This window comes from Lycium barbarum, chromosome 2 (genome assembly GCF_019175385.1).
Source record: "Lycium barbarum isolate Lr01 chromosome 2, ASM1917538v2, whole genome shotgun sequence".
NCBI classification, from domain to species: Eukaryota; Viridiplantae; Streptophyta; class Magnoliopsida; order Solanales; family Solanaceae; genus Lycium; species Lycium barbarum.
In genome coordinates, this window is record NC_083338.1 from 121,539,991 (window position 1) to 121,561,684 (window position 21,694).

Genomic DNA, 21,694 nt, shown 5'->3' on the forward strand with positions numbered 1-21,694 from the left:
AACTTATTTACGTAATGAGAATTTCAAAACAAGCGCCAAAACTTTTTCAAATTTTGAGTCATAAGTGTATAATTGAAAAATCTTATTATGTGTTAAGGTGCTTTATTATAATTTGGATGATTAAATAAAATTTACTATAAGCTTAAGAATTGCCGTGTATTCAACCATAATTTTTCCAAAACCAAGTCATCCACATATTGTTTCCGAAAACCAAAGTTTTCGTAATTCAGACACCAATTTAATTGTTGATTCCATCAAGGCGTTTTTCTTTTCTACTATATAGAAGAGTCAAGTTTGGAACGATCAAGGACAATTCTGTCATTTTACTCAATCCAAGTCTCTATCAAAGTGCAGGCTATTGAATTTCCAGATTGACATGTGTGCGTATCATCACATTGGGAGCTAATAAAGTATGGATCCGGCACTTTTGTAATCCAAAAAAAAAAAAAATTGGAACCAAATTAACTCATTAAAAAAAAAATTAAATTAGGCTTCACGCACAGAATCTGTGCGTGAAACCCGTCCCTAACCCCCCCCCCCCCCCCCGACCTAATTTTTATTCTTTGGAAATCAAACTCAAAATTAAGGTTTGTTGCGTACTTTGACCGAAGATTAGTTACGTTTCAAAACACCGGTAGAGAACTAACATCTCCTGAAAAAAGATGTGTGTTAAGAGACCGCCAATATCGTTCTGAGGACGATATTGAGGACTTCTATTCTGATGACGATTAGGGTCTATTTAGGCTCACTGTCTTAAATTATGGGTCATTTAAGTTTCGGATTAAGGCTGTTAATTTGTATTTTTATTTTATGATGAAGTCATAAATTTGAATTAGTTTGGCATGTTTTTAATTCTTCAATGTTTATTGTTAAAGTCTATTATTAATTGACAATTTCACAAATAAACACAAATAAATTAGTACATAAAGGGTGCGGATTACATTATAGGGGAAAAGGTACAACTTGTAAAAAACATAATCCATAGAAATATTAAACTTAATAAACAAAATACATATAAAGAATGAACAACAACAACATAGCGCAAATAATCTTTCACAATTTAAGTTTTTCTTTCAAAGTTATTTTCTCGTGTTGAGCCTCTCTAAGTTTAGCCTTCAGCAAATTTCATTTTTTTTCCGAATCGGTGAGCAACACCTCCAAACCTTCAATTTTTTCTTCAGCTTCCACAAGCTTAAATTCCGAGTCCAACTTAGCGGTATCTCCAGAGATACGTGAAGTCGCAGTATCTCTATCCAAAATTGAATTTTTAAACTTCGCTGCCACCGTTTTATCCACGTGAATGCTATCTTCCCACCGAAGTATTTGCAACCACCCATATCCTATAAACATTACAAGAAAATCAGTTTTTTAAAGTAAAATATATGGATAACGTGAAAAAAAAAACACTAAAAAATGTAAAAACACTTACTTCGGGCACTTTACAACGCCAAGAACGACGACCCGGATTATCTTGGGTCTTTGATATTTTTAGTTTACAGTAATAACTGCATTCGCAAATATCGGGTTGTATAGCAAACATTGAAGTTTCAAAACTTTAAGACATGTTTTTAGAAGTGCAAAAGTGTGTTGAAAAGGTGAAGATGGAGGAAATGAAAGAGAAGAGAATGCATGTGGTGGGTCGGGGTTTTTAGAGAAGGGTTTCACGCACAGATTCTGTGCGTGAAAGGGCCAAAATATAAATGTACACTTTGGCCCTTTCACCCACAGAATATGTGCGTGAAGCCTAGTTTAGTTCTTTTTTTTTTAATGAGTTAGTTTGGTTCCAAATTTTTTTTTGGGTTACAAAAGTGCCAGACTCAATGAAGTATATGTACATTTCTGAAAATGTGGGTCCCGACTGTGGGCCCTATTTAGTAGCATTCAAAAATCAAGACCATTCAAATTCTTTTCTCTCTCTTTCTAACTAGACGGCCTATGCCCGTGCTGCGCACGGGCCCAACACTTTAGATTATAGTGCATGTATGTGTATGTAGTTGTTTTTTAATAGTGATTATATATATATATATATTATGTTCAAAACACGATTAATATAACATTGTAGTTTGTGCTCCGTATCTAAAATTTTATTATATTAATGTTTGCTATGAACACAAAATCGACAAATTTATTAATATTTTTTAAAAGAGACTATGTTCAAAACACGATTAATATAACATTGTAATTTGTACTCCGTATCTAAAACTTTATTATATTAGTGTTTACTACGAATACAAAGTCTGCACTTATTTTTTTTTTAATTTGGGGCTCACTTTTTTTTTTATATTGATTGATGTCGTTTAGTATGGGGTCCACCCTTTATGGGGTGCACTTTTTTTTTTTTTTGACATTATTAGTTTGTACTATTTTTATGCATATAATATATATACATATACTATGTTCAAAACACGATTAATATAACATTGTAGTTTGTGCTCCGTATCTAAAACTTTATTATATTAGTGTTTGCTACGAATATAAAGTCTGCACTTTTTTTTTGACATTATATTTTTTTAATATGAGGTTCACTTTTTTTTTTTTGATATTGCTTGATTTTGATAATATGGGGTCCACTTTTTTTCTTCCCATGAGTTTGGAGATGGTGAGTTCCATTTTTTTCTTCCTTTTTTTTATTGCTCGGTGTTATTTAGAATGGGCCCACCCCCCCCCCCCTTTTTTTAAGGGACAACGGACGATGAAGCATGGGTCTAAACTCATGCTTTATATAGTTTCTTCTTTTTTATTTATTTTTTATTTTTTATATTGCTTGGTGTTGTTTAGTATGGGGCCCACCCTTTTGGACATTATTAGTTTGCACTATTTTTATGCATATAATATATATATACTATGTTCAAAACACGATTAATATAACATTATAGTTCGTGCTCCGTATCTAAAACTTTATTATATTAGTGTTTGCTATGAATACAAAGTCTGCACTTTTCTTTTTTACATTGTTTGTTTTTTTAACAAGGGATTCATTTTTTTTTTATATTGTTTGATTTTGTCAATATGGGATACTATGTTCAAAACACGATTAATATAACATTGTAGTTTGTGCTCCGTATCTAAAACTTTATTATATTAGTGTTTGCTACGAATACAAAGTGTGCACTCTTTTTTTTGACATTGTTTGTTTTTTTAATATGGGATTTACTTTTTTTTTATATTGCTTGATTTTGTTAATATGGAGTCCACCTTTTTTTTTCCCGTGAGTTTGGAGATGGTGGGTTCCACTTTATTTACTTTTTTTTAAAAAAATATTGGTTGGTGTTTTTTTTTATTTTTTAATATTTGTTGGTGTTTAATATGGGGACCACACTTTTTTTTTCTTTCATGTGGCAATAAATTCATCATTATTGATTTAATTGTTTGATTTTCTAAGCACTTTTGTATTTTAAGTATGTTGCTGTACAATAATTTCATTTGCTCCCTCTAATGGGTTGATACGCATGTGGCAATAAATCCATCATTATTGATTTAATTGTTTGATTTTCTAAGCACTTTTGTATTTTAAGTATGTTGTCGTACAATAATTCCATTTGCTCCCTCTAATGGGTTGATACGCATGTGGCAATAAATCCATCATTATTGATTTAATTGTTTGATTTTCTAAGCACTTTTGTATTTTAAGTATGTTGTTGTACAATAATTCCATTTGCTCCCTCTAATGGGTTGATACGCATGTGGCAATGAATCCATCAGCTATATGGGCCCACAATTTTTTTTTTCAAAAATTGGAAAACGGATTTAATATATAAGTATTTTAAGTATGTTGCTGTACAATAATTTCATTTGCTCTCACTAATGGATTGATACACATGTGACAATAAATCCATCATTATTGATTTAATTGTTTGATTTCTAAGCACTTTTGTATTTTAAGTATGTTGCTGTACAATAATTTCATTTGCTCCCTCTAATGGGTTGATACGCATGTGGCAATGAATCCATCATTATTGATTTAATTGTTTGATTTTCTAAGCACTTTTTTTTTAACATTATTTATTTTTTTAATATGGGATTCACTTTTATTTTTAATATTGCTTGATTTTGTTAATATAGGATCCACTTCTTTTTTCCCGTGAGTTTGGATGTGGTGGGTTCCACTTTTTTTGGGCCCACAATTGTTTTTTTCAAAAATTGAAAAACGGATTTAATATATAAGTATTTTAAGTATGTTGATGTACAATAATTTTATTTTCTCTCACTAATGGGTTGATACACATGTGGCAATAAAGCCATCATTATTAATTTAATTATTTGATTTTCTAAGCACTTTTGTATTTTAAGTATGTTGTTGTACAATAATTCCATTTGCTCCCTCTAATGGGTTGATACGCATGAAAATTGGAAAACAAATTTAATATATAAGTACTTTAAGTATGTTGCTGTACAATAATTTCATTTGCTCCCACTAATAGGTTGATACGCATGTGTCAATAAATCCATCATTATTGATTTAATTGTTTGATTTTTTAAGCACTTTTGTATTTTAAGTATGTTGCTGTACAATAATTTCATTTGCTCCCTCTAATGGGTTGATACGCATGTGGCAATGAATCCATCATTATTGATTTAATTGTTTGATTTTCTAAGCACTTTTTTTTTAACATTGTTTATTTTTTTAATATGGGATTCACTTTTTTTTAATATTGCTTGATTTTGTTAATATGGGATCCACTTCTTTTTTCCCGTGAGTTTGGATGTGGTGGGTTCCACTTTTTTTGGGCCCACAATTTTTTTTTTCAAAAATTGGAAATCGGATTTAATATATAAGTATTTTAAGTATGTTGATGTACAATAATTTTATTTTCTCGCACTAATGGGTTGATACGCATGTGGCAATAAAGCCATCATTATTGATTTAATTGTTTGATTTTCTAAGCACTTTTGTATTTTAAGTATGTTGCTGTACAATAATTCCATTTGCTCCCTCTAATGGGTTGATACGCATGAAAATTGGAAAACGGATTTAATATATAAGTTTTTAAAGTATGTTGCTGTACAATAATTTCATTTGCTCCACTAATGGGTTGATACGCATGTGTCAATAAATACATCATTATTGATTTAATTGTTTTATTTTCTAAGCACTTTTGTATTTTAAGTATGTTGCTGTACAATAATTTCATTTGCTCCCTCTAATGGGTTGATACGCATGTGACAATGAATCCATCATTATTGATTTAATTGTTTGATTTTCTAAGCACTTTTTTTTAACATTGTTTATTTTTTTAATATGGGATTTACTTTTTTTTTTTCTAATATTGCTTGATTTTGTTAATATGGGATCCACTTTTTTTTCCCGTGAGTTTGGATGTGGTGAGTTTCACTTTTTTTTTTTATTACTGGTTGGTGTTTAATATGGGGCTCACAATTTTATTTTTTTTAAATTAGTAGTTGTTTAAAATATGTAGGTCCACAATTTTTTTAAAAAAAATATTAGTAGTTGTTTAAAATATGTGAGCCCACAATTTTTTTTTAGGCCCACAAACGGACGACGAAAAAGTGCCCCAAACCCACCTTTCTATATAGTAGTAAAATTAGCGTGATATCTAATCTAATTAATCATTCTATACTTCCATTTTGCTATTTTCAATTAAAGTAAACCAATGGATTAATTATAAATTTAAATAGAAAATATATTTGAACGTTGCGTCATTTAGACATTTGAATTTAATTTATATATTATGAACTAATAAAAGTTTGATTTATTTTTCGACCTTACCAAGAGTGCACGGGCGCCCGATGTCACTATTCCTTTCACAATTAAGTGCCTGTTTGGATTAGCTAAAAAAAGTGACTTTTAAGCATAAGTGTTTCAAGTACTTTTTAAGTGCTGAACGTTATTTTATAAATAAACAGTTACATGTTTAGATAAAAGTGCTTAAAGGATTTTTAGAACTAAGGGTAATATTGAAATTAACAGAAAATATAAAAGATAAAAGGGTAAAGTTGTTGCTCAAACCAAAATGGCTTTTAAGCAACAAAAAAATAAGTTGGAGTTGAACAACTTCTTGATTTTAGCTTATTTTAAGCACTTTTAATTTAATTTAAGTTGTTTTATATTTTATCAAACACTCAAATAAGTTAAAAATGACTTATAAGCTAGTTTGACCAACTTATAAGCCAATCCAAACGGGCTCTAAACCAACTACTTTGGACTACCTTTAACTTCATAATTTTGTATTTAAGACTAACAATAAGTGCAGACAAAGGTATTTAAGTGAACTTTGAGAATAACAATGAGCTTGTTTAGTAATCAAATAATTTAGTAACTCAATTACATAAGATATTTCAGAAATTTACAGTTCAGGAGCTCATTCACATTGAGATCATAAAGCATTCCCTAGACGTTCCATTCTTCATTGAGTCCTCATGCAGAGTAGCAATTCACATCATCAGGGGTGTGATAGGATAGAACGACCAACTTAATTTGAGAGTACAACATCGAATATCTTCAGGAGCTTTGTCACGAAATGAAACTGAAAAGAAATTCAATTAATCAAAACTTCAAGGTTAAATGTACCAACAGATATGAAATTTTGAATGAGCAGGAATGATAATGTATTAACTTGATAGATAATAGCAAAGTCAACCTAAATGTGAATCCACATTCCTCGTATTTGTTCAATGCTTCACCTTATGACTGTTTTTTTTTTTCCAATAATAATATCCATAACCTTAAAGTCCACCAGATACGAAAACTGGACGGTGAAGCAAGTAAAATTGGTGCAACGAACTTTGCTAGAGGTCCTTTAAATTTGTCGAGACCCATCTCAATCATAGTCTCCTTGCATTTCTTTGAGGATAAGGTTTCAACACTTGCAAGTTGCAACTACAACATAGAAAGAGAGACAATAGACATAGAACTCTTGCAATTAAGATTTTCCTATTTTGTCCTCCTTCAATAACTAACATTTACACAATTGTGGCACATAACGCAGAAAATGGAGGAATAGTTTTTTTTATAAACAGATGACATTTTGACCTTCCATCATTATCACCTCTCTACATTTTCTACACAGTCATAAGAGTGGAAAAGCAGAATGTGTAATCATAAAAACATGCAAAAGAGATTTCCCAGTAAAGGGGACTCACTGAACTCCTTCCCAAATAATATCTTGCATCAAAGTGTCTCGGCACCAGAAGCGATCAAGACATATAAGATGCGGCATGTTCCAACAGAAGGGTAGCACCAACCCAAAAAAGCATCTAGGGGAAAAAAGATGGTCACAACATCTTATGGCAATTTCTGTCAAGAAGTTTATATCCTCTCCTTTAAGAGCACTAATCTGTTAACGCCAGTGGCCTATCTAGCCTTATAAGTGGGGGTTCAATTGAACGCCTAACTTTAGACGCAGAGTATAAATTTTTGTGTAAAAAATTATTAAAATTGTAATGTATAGTAGATATGAACCCATAACTTGTAAACTATAATGGATTGAATACTAAAAATCTTAAGATTGAGCCCATAGAATTTAAATCCTGGATCTGCCTCTGGCTAACACAAAAGCAATCCATAAATGTTGATGTATTTTTTTCAAGGGCATAGTAGTGTGTAAAAGACCATACATAATGACCACAAATAGAAAGTCTAAACACAAAGAGACATGTTCAAGTTTAAAGTATTTATTAGACAACGTAAGTTCTACAGGTCCATCTTTGTGTTCGAGATTTATGGGATATGCATGAAGCTGAATCTAAGTTGCAGGGTTGTACTGATCCACATCCACTGTTAAACACCACCATCAAATTAATTAGATGCAGTCATGGATATGCATTGCGTTAAATAATAACTCTATATATTAGTTTCCACTTGCACTTCTCATACTACACTTGTGATAAACCTAGCAGAGATCATCCATTAGTAAATGATTTTAGTATGTCCAGGAGATAGAATATACATGGACATAAATATCTTCAACGCACATAATATAGAAGTCAGGCTCCTAATTCCCCAGCTAATCTTTTCTTTTCAGGATTAAAACCCAATATGCCTGGACAACAACTTCATGTGAATCACAAAGTACCGCAAATGGATCACAGACATGTGATCATGAATAAACTGCTTTTTACCTGTAGGTCGTGATGTGCCTTGAGATGGTCGTCCGCCCCCCTTCCCATAGGGAACCTGCTCCCCGGTCATCAGGCAGGGAGTGTGACAACGTACACGCTCCATAGGACCTTCTCATCAGTTACAGGGTTTGGTGGCCCGAAATTGACCTAGAGAAAAAGGTAACACAGTTTGAAGAAAAGGGTGAGCATTTAGATACTTACATGAAAACAAATCTATGATAAAAGCGGAAAAGGCTCCCTATGTTAGAATACATGAAGTCTTTACTCCATGATCAAAAGGCAGGTAGCATATAACAGAGAGTTGAAACACATCAGCATGATGACTTCCTTAATTAGACATTCCAAAGCATATGAAGATTTAAGTAAAAAACACCCTACCGAGGAAAGATTTTCAAGAAATATCATTCACATTGCGTGAAACACTGCAACGACATGGTACTTATCATTAAAAGGCAAAATAGATGTAAGTCAAATGACAAAGAAATGATTCTTCATCCCTTTTACACAAAAGAAAATCAAACTCACCATAGCTTCCAAACTAAAGTTCACCGAAAATGGTTCATAATATTTTTTTTGTTTTTTTTATCCTTTCCTGTAGTGATGGAGTACAAATGGAATGTATGGAGTAAATCTTATACTATGTACCCAAAGTGAAATAGGATCCAATCCAATAGAAATTTGCAAAGATTTCACATACACACTCCTGTAGACTATATAAATGGATAGTTACAAATATAAATGGATAGTAACCAAAAAAATAAATAGATTATTCTACATAATATAAATATGAAAACAATCTACTTCAATATATCTCGTGTTAATTTAGGATTCCCGGAAATAATGAACGTTTCTAGGCATGGAACAAGATCAATTTTCTTTCAGTCAACAGTTGTTGCATTCTTTCTTACTCAAACGAAGTGTTAATGAAAATGCACTTTTTACTTTGGATGATGTATGTGGATGACAACCACAATTCCGCAGTCTAGTTTGTGCTAGAGCCATTCAATGTACTCTGACCTTTGAGAACACTGAGGAGCTTTTTAAAATCATGGAGGTAAGACTATGAATTTTATTGCCTCAATGAACTTTGCATTGGGAGATGGTTTATTCTTAACCTCTGTGTTTCTATCAGAGGATACCAACTGATGCACCTAATGCTCTGGTGTTTAGAAGTCAAACAGAGATCGAAGAAGGTTTTCTTTATGGTGGTTTCTGGAAATACAATGCAAAACCTTCCAATACACTTCCTTTTGCCCAGGATTCTCTGGACAATGACGAAAGTGAAAACATTATTCAGGATGATGTTGTTGTTGTTGGCCGAGATATACCTGCAGGATTGATTAGTATGGGGATCCTTCAAATGATGATTTTAGCTTGTGATTGTGGGAGAAACTTGTCCAATCTATAAATCAAACTCATTTTTTAGACTATTTTGGCACAGAAACATGGATATTCCTGCGCCAGTTCAATTGGTGCTTTGTCTATTTTGTTGTTGGGCATCAGTTTTTCAAGCGTTTCATAAAATTTCTACATTAAAGTCTTAAGTTTTGTAATCTTAACATTTATTCCCAAAGCACGCACATATAATATTCAGCACTTATAAAATACAACCATTTATCCTTATTTAACTAAACATATAACATCAGAGCAAAAAAGTGTAGAAATTACCTTGTACAGTCGAAGCAGTCTCAATTTTTCCCCCATCTCCAGCAATTTTCACATGCAAAAAATCTGTGCTATCAGAAAATTCAGACCATATTAATTAAATAAATCACAAATATCTGATAATATCATGTATTGAGAAATTAAGATCCGTAAAATGGTGGAAAAGCATAAAGGCAGACCAAATTTAAAGACCAATCTAGTTGCAAAACCGTCATAACTGAGGAAGACTGCAAAATTAGGAAAAAGATTATGATCACATAATAAAAAATCAACAATAACAACGTATCGATGCCAAATAAAGAGAAAGAGCCAAGGACTATTAATTTTCTAGCAGGAATCATGGATTTACCAACAAAACTAAATAAATAAGTACTCCAATTCCTATTTTCCATTGACCTTTGAATGAGCTGAATTCAAACGAAAGGGGATTCCACCAAACAATTTCCACGAGCACCAATTGCAATATTCAGGCTGAGTCTGTGTTTCTAATTGGGCAAAGAAAAGGACACCAAGCCATGAATGCAAAAGAACTGTTGCATGTGATAGAGAAGCCTCAACTCACATACCATCCAAGGTTTTCCAAGCCAAGATACGAGCCTAATTGTCCCTATGCCCAAATAGGGGAATCCACAAATAGAGCTGTCAATATGGGCTTGGCCCGCGAGGCTGGCCCAACCCAACCCTTCATTTAAGTAGGATTGGGCTAGGATTTCTTTGGCCCATACTTTTTAGCCTTAGAATTTATATTATGTTTAATTTCTTTTGAACGTGATCTGAATTAGTGATCAAAAATAATAATTTATATTTGTTCTCTCAAATTTTTTTCTTCTATGATATGAATTTGCGCAAGAATGGTGTGGTAGAAGATTCTATTTCATATTGCAAAAGTTTAATGTTCAAATTGTACCAAAAATCACTTAGAAAATGTTATTTCGGAAGACGAAAAAACTTAAAGAGCTGGCCCGTCCTAACCCGCGGCCCGTTTAGGGCTGGGTTGGGCTGCCATTTTGCAGGCCCTTCAATTAAAAGGGTCAGCCCGTCCTAGCCCATTTAATTCTTTGGCCCTTTAGGGCTGGGTTGGGTTGGGCCAGCCCATATTGACACCTCTATCTCCAAATGTAGCAAGTACTACATAGAACTATCCATTTTCCTGTTTCTCTGCAGCGAGAAACTAAAAAGCCACTGATAACACCATTGGTTTCACTTTAAGCAGAACTTGTCAGAGACAAATACCAACAGTTCTTGTAAAACATTGTATTCATTACAAAGAAGACACTATATATTTCTAGGACATATTTAAAGCAACACGAACTGCATAAAGAATTTGGAAACATATTTTTGTTAATAAAGGGGAATCAACGGACGTTAGTAGCGAGAGCTGTCGAGGAACTAATCATGAGATAAATGGTAGCGAGAGCTGTAGCGGAACTAATAATGAGATAAATGAGAGAGTAGGTTCATTTGCATCATCCTCCTACATACAGAGGAGTGTTGTAAGATGTATGACAATAGTAAACAGGGTAGAATACCACTAAAGAGGAAGCCAAAAGATATAAAGTCCCTCTTAGTTTTAAAAAGACACAGGAAAGGCCAAACAAAAAGTTCAGCTTCTTATAGCAATAAAGTCGGTCTCTGGGCATTTTATTGGTAGTTATTCATCAAATTTGAATGGTCAATTACTCTAAAGATTATCTTGTACCTGAGAGATTGGTGTTTTAAAGTCATCATTTTAAAGTGTCTACAATCAGTGAGCAAAATTACCAAAATAAGACTTATTTATGAGATTTTACAATAGAAAATAAAGGCAAGGTACAAATAGAAGTTAAAGGATAGTTGAAACATACGTTGCAGCATCAAGCTTAGCTCCATCAGGTTTTCTAAGGGAAAAAAAAGCTTAACTCTTACCGAAAGGGAGACTTTCCTAAAGGCTATTTCTATGATTAGTAAGTTTTCTAATCTGATAACTTGAGAAGATTTTATGAGAGGAGGATTGTATAAGTATAGAATGCTTGTTTAAAATTCCAATAGTAAATGAACCATAGGGAGCAATGAAAGAAAGGTCTAATCACTGATGAAAATGCATGGCATGTTTATTAGTATATCCATGTTTGGTCTTGAAAATAATTGTTTATTTTAAAAAGTTCACTCCTCCTTTATAAAGTTGACTCATAAGTTCAAATAACTTGTGCATCATTGACACAAAATATGAAACTTGAATAAATCAGTAAGCATTTTCAAACTTTAAAATCAGAATGAATTACCAAAGAAATTGCATTTGAAAACCCAAGTTCATCTAGAACAAATAAAAGCAATCAAATAAGAAAATTTGTAGTCCAAATATTCTTGAATTTAGCAATGTCAGTATATTGTGTCAAAACACTATTCATCATGATGTTTAACTAATATTGGATAAAGAACTATATGTTCAGTTTTAAATTTTTCGTTTCGCTATTTCACAGTTCATTTGCCTATCCTTCCTGTAGGGTTTGAATCGGGAAAAGTACATTATATTCTGGATTATTTCAAATTAAAAAAAAAAAAAAAATCTTTTCTAAAGTAATGCTCACAAACCAAAAGAATCCTTCTGGTTGAATTATTTTTTTTATCATAACACAAGGACAAGCAGTATGCATAGACAATCAAGAAATGCCAAATTATCAACACAAATCATTAAGTGGTCGTTTGGTTTGAGGTATAAAATGGGTTATGCCAGTACTAATTTTTATACCACATTTGGTATAAGGTATAAATTTATCCCGAGATTATTTTATACCTTGTACCAAACGTGGTATAAAAATTAGTGCTGAAATAACTCAACTTATACCTTCTTAACCCACTTATACTGGGATTATTTTATACCATCTTTCAGATGGTATAAAATAATACCAACAGATGGGATAAATTAGTCCCGGGATTGTAATCCCGGGACTATTTTGACTAGCAACCAAACGACCACTAAAGGTCTTGCAAGATACCCTGCACCTGAGACATACATACGCCAAGGAACGTGAGGCTTGTTTTCTTTTTCATCCTTATAGAAACCTGCTGGTAAAATACTCCCTCCGTTTCAATTTATGTGAACCCATTTGACTGGGCACGGAGTTTAAAAAAGTAGAGAAAACTTTTAAATTTGTGGTGTAAAATGAGTGACGTATATTTTGTGTGACTATAAATCATTGCATAAAGGTAAAATGTTTTCAAATATAAAAAGAGGTCATTCTTTTTTACACGAATTAATAAGGAAATAGCTTCACATAAATTGAATCAGGAGGAATAGCAACTTTCCCAATTTCCAACCGCTTTTGATGCTCTGACCTGCATCTAAAAGCTGCTTAAATTTAGCATTTCACAAAATTAGACATAGTAGAAAACTAAAATTGAAGTCGGAATTAAGCAATTCCCAACGCACTTTAGCAGGTACAAACCTTACAACTATTAGTAACAGATGAGATAAGTCTGTAATTCCTATTTTCCAAATAAAGTTGATCACTAACATTAGGGTCCAAAAAAAAAAAAAAAAAGGAGAAAGCAAACATATATAAAAGAAAATATTAGAGAATTTGAAGTCACTGTAAGAGCAGAAAGAAACAAAAATTGATTCAACCAAATTACTATATCACAAACAATAACGAAGTTAACAAAATTAATATAAACCCAGTATTTAAACCAGAAAAAAGCTGAAGTAGTTATCTCTGTGAATATGAGGGGCGAAAACGAAATTAAACCTGCGCAAATATCTAGAAACTTACGCCAAGAATTCTCCGAAAGTACACAATACATAGCTCCTTTTTTCTATGTTGCTGCCTTCTTCCGTCTGTGCAATTGAATCAACAATGCTGACATGCAATGAATCCAAAATCAGCAAACTCCAAGATAAAGCCCTACGGCGACGGCGACATAATAATAATCTAAGGGGTCGTTAATAATTTCAGTATAAGTGAGATAAGAAGGTATAAGCTGGGATATTCCTACACTAATTTTTGTACCATATTTGTTACAAGGTATAAATTTATTCCAGGATAAATTTATACCTTCTACCAAATATGATATAAAAATTAGTGCTGGATATCCCAGCTTATAACTTTAGCCAAAATTCCATGGGAGAGTGGGTGAAAAGGACACATTGCACAATAGCTGCACTCAATACGAATTGCAGGAGTACCCTGGTCGTTCAAGGGACTCGCACTTATTATAAAGAGAGTGTGATGTGATCTGCTGGGAAACTATATAGCTATATATAATAGGAGAAATACGAGCAATAACAAGTCACTTGATAATTTTAAGACAAAATTTACTTATTAAGTTAAGTTATGTAATAACATAAATTGGAATTGGAAGTTAAGGTTTTTGAATCTATGGATAGAATTTTGAATTTAAATTGGCAATGTAACAAAATTTTTTTAATATAAATTGCATTATAAATTTTTGAACCGATAAGAAGCTAAGTATTGAATATTGAACCTGCGAGTCCTGTTAATCAAATTGTAATCTGTTTACATAAACTAAAGGACAATATGTTTATTTCGAGCCCACAGAAAAATTGTGTTTCCTTAAAGAATTTAATCTCCTCACAGTTGTCAAAGGTTTAGATTAATTCTTCCCCAGGATAGAACGAAATTCTATTCTGCAATACCGGCAATGGAAATTGCAAAATTTCAGCGAACTCAACGAATGGTAGCAATCACACGACACTTACTGATTTTTGGTTTCGGAAAGAATGCAGTATGAGGGGAAAGAAAAAATGCGATTTCCAGAAAGCAAAATTGTTTACAGTTTTTCGTTTCAGTGTGTAAAAAATGAGGCGAAGCCTTTGAAAGTTTATAGCCTGTTATTTTGATCTGAATAGGTGTGAAAGTGCCTGTTCGGTGAAGTAGATGATCATTGGTCATCGTTATGTCTGTTGGAAAAAAATTTCTGTTGGGAAAAAATAATTCCGCGAATTTAATGAATTAAGTTAAATTTCGCGTGAATTAATTAATATCCGGATTGGAAATATTAAGTAACGAAAATGGAAATAAAATAAATTTGGTCCAAAAAGATTATCAATCAATCAGATCATTTGACCAAATTCGAAGCTGAAGCCGAGCCGAGCGACGACGACGGCGCGAGAGGTGGTCCTCTTCTCAACCTTTTATGAGCTAGAGAACGTGTTGCTTAATATAAGTACACATATAACACTTTCAACCACCAATGTGGGAGAAGTGTTCACTTGAAAGGTTATTTTTCAAACTTTCATTTCCCTCCATTTCCCAATTCATACTTCACCTTTAAAGTCCCTCACTTAATGCATTTGTGGACTTTAAACTTAACAATCCCCCACATGAATGGGGAATGACTATATATGCAACATGCCTAAAAAAAAAAACTTGTGTGATTACAGGTAAGGATTAACCGCATCTGGGTAAGTAGGTTTCCCTTTGAACTTTCCATAGTGAACATACATCGGATATACTCGATCAATCGGTAGATTTGATATCTTTGAACCGTCGATCTTTAATGTATATCTAGACAACATATGTCACACACTTAACCCTTTACCATTCTTGGTTCTCATTGTTGTGTTTGTTTCAGCCTTGAACATCGCCTCGTTTCATGAGTGTGTAGAGAACTGACCTTACTCTAATTCTCCTTGAAGCGGCTTCCACTTCACGCTCACATAGGTGATTCCTAAACGTGTCATCCTGTAGATACACAATTTGATATACTCCGTATCAAACTTAGAAACCATTAAAAAGCCTTTGCGCTTTATCCTTGTTCCTGAACATTGTCTTATCATGAGAATGGATTGAGTTTGACGATAATGTTGAACCGTCATTCATAACTTTGTTTAATCTCCTTGAACCTAGATCTTGGGATTTCCAGTCAGCTAGGTGGAGTTACCATTATTATGACTTGTTCTTGGCCATAATCCCATTCCCTTTGATGATTTATCAATCGTCTCTCTAGTTAGGCCTTTCGTAAGTGGATCCGACACATTATCCTTTGACTTTACATAGTCAATTGTGATAATTCCACTAGAGAGTAATTGCCTTACGGTATTATGTCTTCGTCGTATGTGACGAGATTTTCCGTTATACATGACGTTTCCAGCCCTTCCTATTGCAGCTTGACTATCACATTGTATGCATATAGGTGCCACTAGTTTAGGCCAAAACGGAATGTCTTCCAAGAAATTCCATAGCCATTCAGCTTCCTCACCAGCTTTATCCAAAGCTATAAACTCTGACTCCATTGTAGAGCGAGCGATACATGTCTGCTTGGATGGTTTCCAAGACACTGCTCCTCCTCCAATGGTGAAAATGTATCCATTTGTGGATTTAACTTCAGATGATCCGGTGATCCAATTTGCATCACTATATCCTTCAATTACCGCAGGATATTTATTATAGTGCAAAGCATAGTCTTGGGTGTGTTGTAAATACCCCAAAACTCTTTTCATTGCCATCCAATGAGTTTGGTCAGGATTACTTGTGTTTCGACTCAGTTTACTTATTGCACAAGCTATATCTGGTCGTGTACAATTCATAATGTACATCAAACTTCCCAACACTCGAGCATAGTCTAACTGGGACTTGCTTTGACCTTGGTTCTTTGTAAGAGCAAGGTTCACGTCAATCGGAGTCTTTGCAACGTTAAACTCCAGATACTTGAATTTTTCAAGTACTATCTTAACATAGTGAGCTTGTGACAATGCTAGACCTTGTGGAGTTCTATGGATCTTAATTTCTAGAATTAAATCAGCAACTCCTAAGTCTTTCATATCAAACTTGCTAGCAAGCATACGCTTAGTAGCATTTATGTCGGCAATGTCTTTGCTCATTATCAACATATCATCAACATACAGGCAAACAATGACTAAATGATTTGGAACGTTCTTAACGTAAACACATTTATCACATTCATTGATTTTAAATCCATTTGCCAATATTGTTTGGTCAAATTTTGCATGCCATTGTTTGGGTGCTTGCTTAAGTCCATAAAGTGACTTAACAAGTCGACACACCTTCTTCTTTTTTTCGAGAGTTATAAACCTTTCGCGTTGATCCATATAGATTTCTTCCTCTAACTCTCCATTCAAGAAGGCTGTTTTTACGTTCATTTGATGGATATGGAGTCCGTACACCGCAGCCAATGCTATCAACACCCGAATGGATGTTATCCTTGTTACCGGTGAGTATGTATCAAAATAATCAAGACCTTCTCGTTGTCTGGATCCTTTGACAACGAGTCTTGCCTTATATTTATCAATAGTGCCACCATTTTTCCTTTTCTTCTTGAAAATCCATTTGGAGCCTAAAGGTTTGTTTCGCGGAGGAAGATCAACCAATTCCCAAGTATGATTGTTTAATATGGATTCTATTTCATTATTGATTGTCTCTCTCTAATATTGTGCTTCGGAGGAACACATTGCTTCCTTGAAAGTTTGAGGCTCATTCTCTACTAAGAATGTCAAAAAGTCTGGACCAAAGGAAGTCAATGTTCTTTGACGTTTGCTATGTCTTGGATTCTCTTCGTTAGGCATATTTTCCTTTATTTCTTCCCGAGGTCGTTTAGGTCTTTCACCAGACAACTCACATTCTATTTTATACGGATAAATATTCTCAAAAAATTCAGCATTATTAGATTCCATTACCGTATTAACATGAATGTAGGGATTTTCTGATTTATGAACCAGAAAACGATATGCTTTACTATTGGTGGTGTATCCTATAAAAACACAATCAATGGTTTTTGGTCCAATTTGTACCCTTTTGGGTTTAGGAATTTGTACCTTGGCTAAACACCCCCACACTTTGAAATATTTTATGCTAGGCTTTCTACCTTTCCATTGTTCATATGGAATGGACTTTGTTTTGCTATGGGGCACTCGGTTGAGTATTCGGCTTGCTGTAAGGATAGCTTCGCCCCACAAGTTTTGCGGTAAACCAAAACTGATCAATAAGGCATTCATCATTTCCTTCAATGTTCTATTCTTTCTTTCCGCAATTCCATTGGATTGTGGGGTGTATGGTGTTACATCCGACATTTTTGCTTATTCGAAAAATTCAAGATAAATTGACTTGTGATGAATAAGGCCACAATTGGACCTTACTTGGTAAGAATGTGTAGGTTATGAATTCAATGGTGTGGAATTACGAAAGGTAGCCAAGGGCAAAATTGGAATTTTGGAAACTTGCCCCATGAGTTACAATAGTTAGCCAACAATTTTGGGCTAAAAAATTAATAAAATGAGGCCCAAATAGGAGAGGCCCAACCGGCCAAGGGAAGGGACCAACCCATGGAAATTATTTTATGATATAATTCATCAATTATAGTGGATAAATATCAAGAAGCTTCAAGAGAAAGCAAGTAAAACAAAGAACAAATAAGAAAGAGAAAGAGCAAGACCATTTCGGGTTTGAGAGAAAGAAAAGAAAGAAAAGAGAGAAAAAAAATTTGGAGCCTAATCCTTGAGTTAAAAATTCAATTGTCGTGGGATTATTGGTAAGCACCAAGTTCTCTACAAGTTGATATAAATATTGTGGCAAGAAAGCAATTTTATCCTCCAAGTGAAGAACTTGAAGAAAGGTGAGGATTTCATGCTTTTGTCATGTTATGAATGGTATATGTATGTTGTAGTATGTGTGAATGAATGAAAAACATGGAAATTTTGTGTGTTGAAAACTATGCATGTTGGCCGAATACATATGTATGTATTACATGTCTTGGATGATTTGAATTCATGTTGTAATTTAGTTGTAGTATGGTGAAAATTGTATTAGAAATGAAAGTGGAGTGAATTAAGGAAAATTGGAGAATATTGTAGGTGGCCGTGTGGTTATGTGATATTGGAAGGAGAACCAAATCTTGTTAGCATGTTAATTGTGTTGTTACGGCTTTGTGAAGTAGATGGAATGATAATGGTTAAGCTAACACGAAGTATTTGTTGGTTAAGTTGTTGTCGGAAAGTATGTTGTTTTAGCATGATTTCATGAAAATTATGATTAATGGTAATGAACTTGGGAATATGGGAATGTGTTTATGAACTTGTATGTTGAAGGTTAGGAAAAAATTGGAAAAGTAGTGGCTTAACAGAAAGCTTGAATGTTTGCATATCCTTTGTATATTGTGTGAAAATGATATGATATGCCTCCGACGTGTGTTGTAATGGTTTTGATGGATGATGAATATGAAAATAATGAGTTTGGTTTGGAAATGCAAGTTTGAAACGAAAAATGCTTCGTTATGTCGAAAGATGGCTAATGATGCCATAGTGCATGTTTTAATGTTTATTGATGTTTTGATGTCGTTTCTGGGTTATTGTGTTGATGAATTGAGCCGAGCTAAGTCTCGGGGATGTCTTATATACAGAGGAAATGCTGCCGAAATTTCGGTAGCCAAGTATAACCCAAAGATTAAAATGTCAACTTTCATGAATAGTAACAGGTAAAAGTGACCATTTGCAGTTTTTGGACGAAACGGGAATTGAGATTTGACGAGCGTAAGGCGCAATCCAGGTATGTAAAGCCTACCTTTCCTTCTTTTGGCATGTCCTAGTCATACTAGGTTAAGATCGGACCCTCGGGGATAATTCTGCTCTTGGAAATCCGAGTTCAAGTTTGGGCACTATTCATTCAGCGCAATTGAAACATATTCCTTATATTTGGTTGAAAGACTGCTCAAACCTTCATAACTTTTGCTACTGTGTCCGAATCTCTCCGAAACTTTCGTAGATGGCTTTATGGAGCCGAAAGTCTGTGATTTGTGTCCGCCGCCTCGATTTGACTCGAGGTGGGCCCGCAAGCCCCGAGGCTTCCCTTATTTGATTTGTTTGACTCATTTCCGTCCGATATGAAAAGTTATCGTTTGCCTATGACTCAAAGGTTCGTTTGAAATTTCCTATATCGTTATTGAACGTTTTGTACTATGAATGATACTAGATTTTCGGAAAATGACCTGTGAATTGTTTTTCAAAGGTTTTGCAGTTTGGAACTTCGTAACTTCTATATATTAATTTTGATCGACCTGACTCCTACTCCGAGCCTTCTGGCGTCGGTATATGTCCATATGTAATTATGTGTCGAGTCCGGTGATTTACTTTTAATATGCATATGGTTTCTGCACTACTCCGTTCGTGCCATTCTCTATGATTTCGTTCGTCGGCACCCGGGTCGGCTTTGTGATCGTGCGCGCTATACCATATTCGGAAGTATGATGTGCTACGGTTTCCGAGGCCTCGCCATAGGGCCGGTTACCGTCTATGGAGTTATGATGTGATATGGCATTTGATATGTTCTGATGATGTGATATGTGTGTGATACGATTTGTCTGGAGACTGTACGGAGATTTGAAAAACTTCTGGAGTATGATGTGTCGTGGCACCAACGTCGGGGGTGGCCACGTTCCTAAGCCCTATACATGATTTTAATTGCATTTGTGCATTTATCTTCCGCACAGGTTTGATTTGCTACTTTGATGTTTGTGTTTGTTCCTTCCGACTCCAGTTATGATTGGGATTTCTGTACCTTCTGCTTTACATACTCAGTACTTCTCCCGTACTGACCCCCTGTTCTTCGGGGGCTGCGTTTCATGCCCGCAGGTACAGAAGCTCGTTTGGGTGATCCTCCGGTTTAGGCTACTTATTCTGCTATTTTGGAGAGCTCCCCTTGATCCGGAGCTTAACTTTTGGTACATACCTTCTGCTATGTATGTATTCTGTACATTTGTGACTGTGTGGGTACGGCGGGGCTCTGTCCCGTCATATGTTCGTATGTTCCGTTCTGATTTAGAGGCCTGTAGTCATATTTGTGGGTCGTGGGTCCGGTGTGTTCGTGTGTGGTTCTGTTTTACGTTCTTAAGCGGCCCGTATGCTATTATGGCCAAGACGGCCCATAAGTTTGTACGTGTGTGTGTGCATTTGGGCGATGTATATTCCGCCACCTTTCTGATTTTGATATGACTGTTCTGCACGGACGACCGCTTAAGATAAGTGTTGTTCAATGCTTGTGTGACGTCTGCCATTAGTTTTCAGTTCGAATAACGTATGTTAAGTCTAAATGAGTCTTAATATGATGATCTGGTTTGTGAGTCTGTTTGGGGTGCCTAAGTAGGGTGCCAGTCGCGGCCCACGGGGTTGGGTCGTGACATATGGGGCAGTAGTTTGATGAATAATTCCATATTCTAAGCATATTTCTTCAAAGGGAGATTCATATTCTCCACCCCTATCACTTCTAATCATTTTGATTTTCTTGTTCAGTTGTGTTTCGACTTCATTTTTGTATTGTTTAAATGCAGTAATAGCTTCATCTTTGCTATTAAGTAAATACACATAGCAATATCGAGTGCTATCGTCAATAACAGTTATAAAGTACTTTTTCCCACCGCGTGATGGTGTTGACTTCATATCACAAATGTCGGTATGAATTAAGTCTAAAGGATTGGAATTCCTTTCAATAGACTTATAAGGATGCTTACCATACTTGGATTCAACACATACTTGACATTTGGACTTATTGCATTCAAAATTAGGAAGTATTTCCAAGTTAATCATTTTCCGCAATGTTTTATAATTAACATGTCCCAAATGTGCATGCCATAAACTATTTGACTCAAGTAAATAAGATGAAGGGGAAATTTTATTCATATCAACTGAGATTACATTGAGTTTGAAAAGGCCCTCAGTGAGGTAGCCCTTTCCAACATACATATCGTTTTTACTAACAACAACCTTATCAGAAACAAAAACACATTTAAATCCATTCTTGACTAGTAGTGAAGTTGAGACTAAGTTCTTCCTCATTTCTGGAACATGAAGGACATTCTTGAGCGTCACAATCTTTCCAGACGTCATCTTCAAGGCAATGTTGCATGTTCCCTCGATTTTAGCACTAGCAGAATTGGCCATAAAGATCGTCTCATTGGGGCCAACTGCATCATAAGAAGAAAAGAATTCCTTATTAGAACACACGTG

General features: G+C 34.4%; 1 long non-coding RNA gene across 7 annotated transcripts; it reads right to left on the minus strand.

Moving 5' to 3' along the window:
* Positions 1–6,166: 6,166 nt before the first annotated feature.
* Positions 6,167–13,926, minus strand: LOC132626974 (uncharacterized). Of its 7 annotated transcripts, none has more exons than XR_009577735.1 (6): positions 13,494–13,925; positions 12,727–13,065; positions 9,924–9,971; positions 9,748–9,810; positions 8,080–8,226; positions 6,167–6,485 (listed from the first exon to the last, which is right to left on the minus strand). It is a non-coding gene; the product is annotated as an uncharacterized LOC132626974 (long non-coding RNA). The 7 variants fall into 7 exon arrangements; XR_009577733.1 differs by having other exon boundaries at positions 12,720–13,065; XR_009577731.1 differs by having other exon boundaries at positions 9,748–9,971; positions 12,720–13,072; positions 13,494–13,926.
* Between the last annotated feature and the right edge of the window lie 7,768 nt (positions 13,927–21,694).